Here is a 6,000-nt window from a genome sequence, read left to right on the forward strand (position 1 = left end):
TAACTCTATGAATTTATGCAAGTCTTTGTTAATCCATATACCTAAATATTTAAAATTATCTACCCACTCCATATCTGTTTGCATAAGGGATTGATCCGGGTGAAACTGATCTATTGGAAAAATTGTAGACTTAGACCAATTGATCTTAAGACCAGAAAATGCTGTGTGAGCATTGATTAAATCCAGGGCTTTCATAAGCGGTAGGTAGGGGTTTTTAAGAAACAATAAGGTATCATCTGCAAACATCGCAATTTTTTCAAGATGTAGGCAAACTCTTAGACCTGCCATATCCACATCCTCTTTTACAAGCACAGCAAGCAGCTCCATTGCTAGAGCAAACAGCAAGGGCGAGAGCGGGCAACCCTACCGAGTTCCCCTGGCCACATCCAGGGCCGCCATTAGAAATCACGGGGCCCCGTACAACAAAATTTTTGGGGCCCCCTGGGCCCCGCCCACACTGACGACCAAGCTCCGCCCCATATCCCGCCCACATCGCAGTTAAAAGACCACACAGACATCAGCGCTAAAAAAGTAACCCCCCCCCACACAAGTTGTAAAAAGCTATTGATGGTCAGGGCCCCCTTATAAAAAAAATTGGGGCCCCAAAAAAAAAAAATTTACATTTTTTTTTTTTAAAAACATTGGTGGCAGGGGCCCCCTGTTAAAAAAAACTTGGGGCCCCAACAAAAAAAAATGTAAAAAAAACTAAAAAATAAACAAACATTGGTGGCAGGGGCCCCCTTCTAAGTTAAAAACAAATTGGGGCCCCAAAAAAAAATTTGAAAAAAAATTAATTTTTTTTTGAAAAAAAAAAAAAAAAACATTGGCGGCAGGGGCCCCCTTATAAGTTAAAAACAAATTGGGGCCCCAAAAAAAAATTTGAAAAAAAATTAATTTTTTTTTTTAAAAAAAAAAAAAAACATTGGCGGCAGGGGCCCCCTTATAAGTTAAAAACAAATTGGGGCCCCAAAAAAAAAATTTGGAGAAAAAAAAATTTGGAGAAAAAAAAATTTTTTTGAAAAAAAAAAAAATGGTGGCAGGGGCCCCCTTACAAGTTAAAAACAAATTGGGGCCCCAAAAAAAATTTAAAAAAAAATAATTTTTTTTTGAAAAAAAAAAAAAACTGGTGGCAGGGGCCCCCTTACAAGTTAAAAAAATTTGGGGCCACCAAAAAGAAAATTAATTTTTTTTTAAAAAAAAAACCCAAAAAAAAACAATGGTGGCAAGGGGCCCCTTACGAGTTAAAAAACAATTTGGGGCCCCAAAAACAAAAGTTTTAAAAAAAAGATTGGTGGCAGGGGCCTATAGAATATTAAAATAATACATTGGTGGCCAGGGGATTAAAAAAAAAAAAAAACACAAACTGGTGTTCAGTAGAATTGAACTCATGGCTTCAGTACTTCAACTTCGCCTCCTTTCGTGACTTCGGGTCTTTTCACCGCTTCAGGACTTCGGCTTCGGCTGTTTTCGTGACTTCGGGTCTTTGCGCTGCTTCAGGACTTCGGCTTCGGCTGTTTTCGTGACTTCGGGTCTTTTCGGCGCTTCGTGACTTCGGGACTTCGGCTTTTTCCGTGACTTCGGGTCTTTTCGTCGCATCGGCTTCGGCTTTTCGGCACTTCCGCATTCGGCACTGAAGAGGCAAGACGTACGGCTCGGGCGCTCGTAAGGGGGGCCCGGATCTTCAAAAAAATGCAGCGCTGCCGGGCCCCCCTTCATGCCCGGGCCCGGTACGCTTGTCCCCCCTGTCCCCCCCTGTCCCCCCCTGATGGCGGCCCTGGCCACATCAAACAACTCCAAAATATTTTGATTAGTTCTCACCTTGGCCCTGGACTTATAATAGAGAGCCTGTACCCACTTTAATTGGACTTTAATACTACCCATAAATAATTCCATTCCACAGAATCAAACGCTTTTCATCATCCAGCGCAACTATTACCCTACGCCCTGGGTTATCATGGTTCACTGCAATATTAGTATATAAGCATCTTAAATTAATATCTGTGGAACGGCCGGTTATAAATCCTGTTTGATCGGGTGAAATTACAGAGTGTATAACTTGGTTAAGGCTCTGTACCCTCTCTAATACAATAATCTCCTGTTTGAGTGATGGAGACCAAAACTGTACGGCATATTCTAGATGGGGCCTTACCAGTGCTCTATACAGTGGAAGAATGACCCCCTCCTCCCTTGACTCTATGCCCCTTTTAATACAGCTCAAGACCTTATTTGCCCTTGATGCTGCTGAGTGGCATTGCTTGCTACAGCCAAGTTTATCATCTACAAGGACTCCAAGGTCCTTTTCCATTATGGATTTGCCTAGTGCAGTCCCATTAAGGGTATAAGTGGCTTGGATATTTTTACATCCCAGGTACATGACTTTACATTTATCAACATTGAATCTCATTTGCCACTTAGCTGCCCAGATTGCCAGTTTGTTAAGATTGTGTTACAAGGATGCCACATCCTGGATGGAATTAATTGGGCTGGATAGTTTTGTATTATCTGCAAACACTGATACATTACTTACAATACCCTCCCCTAAGTCATTAATGAACAAGTTAAATAAAAGTGGACCCAATACCGAGCCCTGAGGGACCCCACTAAGAACCTTACTCCAAGTAGAGAATGTCCCATTAACAACCACACTCTGTACCTGTTTCCTATTCATCTGCAAACGACTTCATTAAGCCCAACAGACCTTAGTTTAGAAAGCAGTCGTTTGTGGGGAACAGTATCAAACGCTTTTGCAAAATCCAAATAGATCACATCTACTGCCCCCCCCACTGTCCAGCATCTTACTTACATCATCATAAAAATCAATCAAATTTGTCTGACATGACCTATCCTTCATAAAGCCATGCTGATTGCTGATCATAATGCCATTCACTAGGACAACATTTTTGAATGTGATCACTTAACAAGCCTTCAAATAATTTGCCCACCACAGATGTCAAGTTTACTGGCCTATAATTGCCAGGCTGAGATCGTAATCCCTTTTTAAAGCGGACCAGTCACCCAGACACAAAAAGCTGTATAATAAAAGTCCTTTTCAAATTAAACATGAAATCCAATTTCTGTTTTTTATTAAAGCATTCATAGCTGTTGTGACCTCATTTAAAAATCTCAGCTGTCAATCAAATATTGTCTGCCCCTCCTCTATGCCATGGGCATAGAGGCGGGGCAGACAATTACTTTCACTTTCCATTCAGCACTTCCTAGATGTCACTGCTCTCAACAAATTCCCCCGTTCTCTTAACCATTTAAATGTGTAGCCAGGGCATGGGAATGGACATCGGGTCCCCCATTCTGGTGCACAAACAAGATTCTGAGATGATACAAGGCTTTCCTTAAAAACAGTGTCCACAAAATGGCTGCTGCCTGCTTGCTATCATTTTGAATTCCCAGACTGAAGGAAACAAGATTCAAATAATTTATACAGTGTAATTAAAGTTCATTATGCTTGACTAATGTGATAAAATAGGATTTTGAATAATTGTTTTGGGTGACGGGTCCCCTTTAAATATTGGAATAACATCAGCTTTTCTCCAATCCATAGGCACCATACCAGATGAAAGTGAATCTGAGAAAATCAGTAATAGGGGCTGGTCTAAAACTGAACTAAGCTCTCTTAGAACCCGGGGGTGTATGCCATCAGGCCCTGGAGCCTTGTTTACATTAATTTTTATTAAAGCTTTATGAATAATATCCTGAGTCAGCCGGTAGCAGCATCTGCAACTGCAACACTTAAAGCATGTAAAATCAGGGCCTTTGTCATTTGTCTTTATACAAACAATTCACATTACAATTTAAATACACATGTTTTGCTGCTCCTGCCTGCCTGGGCATAGCCCTGGTAACCTGGATAAAATTTCAAATTCTTAAAGAACTGAAGTTACTTAGAAAACAGTTTAAATACAGTTTAAATACACGTCTAGCTGCTGCCTGGGCATAGCCCTGGAACCTGGACACATGTTCAAATTCTTAAAGAACTGAAGTTACTTAGAAAACATTTTAAATACAGTTTAAATACACATGTTTTGCTGCTGCCTGGACATAGCCCTGGCCTGGAACCTGGATACAACTTCACAGTTCAAATACTTAAAGAACTGAAGATGCTTAGAAAATGGTTTAAATGCACTTGGGTATGGCCCTGGAACCTGACTTAAAGAAGATGGTCCTGTTGCCTGGAAACAACTTCACAGTTCAAAATATTTAAAGATAAAGATACTTACAAAATAGTTTAAATGCACCTGGGCATGGCCCTGGATTGAAATCTGTCTTGAAGAAGTGGCCCTGCTGCTTGGACAGGGCTCTGGAACCTGGATACACAGTTCAAATGCAAAGATAATTAGAATTAGAAAACAGTTTAAATGCTGCTGCTGGCATTTGAGTTAGGCCAAACAAGTCATAATATCTAACACTTATATTTCTCAGAACATTGTATCTTCAAGAATGTCTTTTCTACTTGCTAATTCAGCAGCAAATTCCTGGCATGTCATATTGGAAAGTTGACCAATACTGTAAGCATAGAATTAACAGACTGTACACTTAAACGTGATCGATTGGAGGTCCACATCATGTTCATAGCTGAAAAAACTCTCTCCACAGGTGCATTGCTTCCAGGCAAAGTGTTATCTCTAACAATTTTTGTAACTCAAGACAAGGAAACATTTCTTCAAAATGGGAAAAAATCTGATTCCATCTCTCACAAATTGACAGTTCCATTCCTGCAATTTTGTATCTGTTGTAAAACATTTTAAACAGCTAATTTCATCAAACAAGTCATCCTCCTTTATATCTAATAGATCTGACTTACTCAAAGGACTGCCTATCAGGTAAATTTTTTAGTAAAACACACTCAGTTTTATCAATGTGATAAAAATGAGCACACCAAGCATTCGAGTAATCTACGCCTGTATTATAAAACTCATTAGAAACATGAAGGTAATCTGCTTTGGTATACAAGCCATCTTCTTCAAAACAAGTCAGTGTGGCTTTTGCCACAGATGGGATCAAATTCTCATCTCTTCATGCAGTCATCCTTCAAACTAATTCACTTACAATCAATGAAAACTCAACAGCAGTTCCTTATTATGTTTAAACCTTCTTAATAGTGTCATGAAAAAGACGTAGGGTTGCATTACAAAACTATAGCCAAAGCTCAGTGCAAGGATCATCTCTTGCCATCTCTTTAAGACAATTGGACATTTGTCTTCAGATAAGAAAAATTATTTTAATGCTTGGTAAAGGTCAAGAATTCTGCAGAAACGGAACTAGAGGGGGCGGGCCCTGGCGCAGGACGCGCAGGACGCGCAGCCGGGCCCCCCGCTGTAAACCCGGAACTGGCCGGGATATGCACAGCGCGCGGATTGCCGGGGGGCCCTGAGGGGGGGTGGGCCCTGGCCCGCTCGCACCCCCTGCTCCCCCCGGTAGTTCCGCCCCTGGAATTCTGGTAACAAAGATAACCACCTGACGTTGCTAGAGCTAAGAACTTCCTTCCACTCTTGCCCAACAAGATCAAAAATTCTTTGAGGCGTTCAACTCTAACTGTGAAGATATGAAAATATCCAAAAATCTTTGACACTATACCATGAATATCTAGAGGGATCATACCAAAACTGGCGTGTGCAGAGTTATGCACAATGTGTTCCACACAGCCTAACGCCACAACATGTGTGTTAAGAGATTCTCTGACTTTAGTAATAACATTACTGCCCCTTTTTCTTTTCAATCCACCAAAATTAGTGTTAGTGTTATCAGCAGATATGCCAACTACTCTGTTTTCTATATGCAACCTACTAATAACCTGGAGCGTTTTCTTCGACAAAATGTCAGCAGTTTCTCCTTCAAGCTCAAAAAAGTCAACCAATTTAGTGTGTATCTGCACTTGACCACTACCCTGTGACTCATTACCAACAAATACATATCTCAACAGTATAGGAAAAAGTTTTATATGGCTATGGTTTGAAGCATCGATCAGTAAGGTAACAAATTAAGTTC

The sequence above is a fragment of the Xenopus laevis genome, chromosome 4L (genome assembly GCF_017654675.1).
Source record: "Xenopus laevis strain J_2021 chromosome 4L, Xenopus_laevis_v10.1, whole genome shotgun sequence".
NCBI classification, from domain to species: domain Eukaryota; kingdom Metazoa; phylum Chordata; class Amphibia; order Anura; family Pipidae; genus Xenopus; species Xenopus laevis.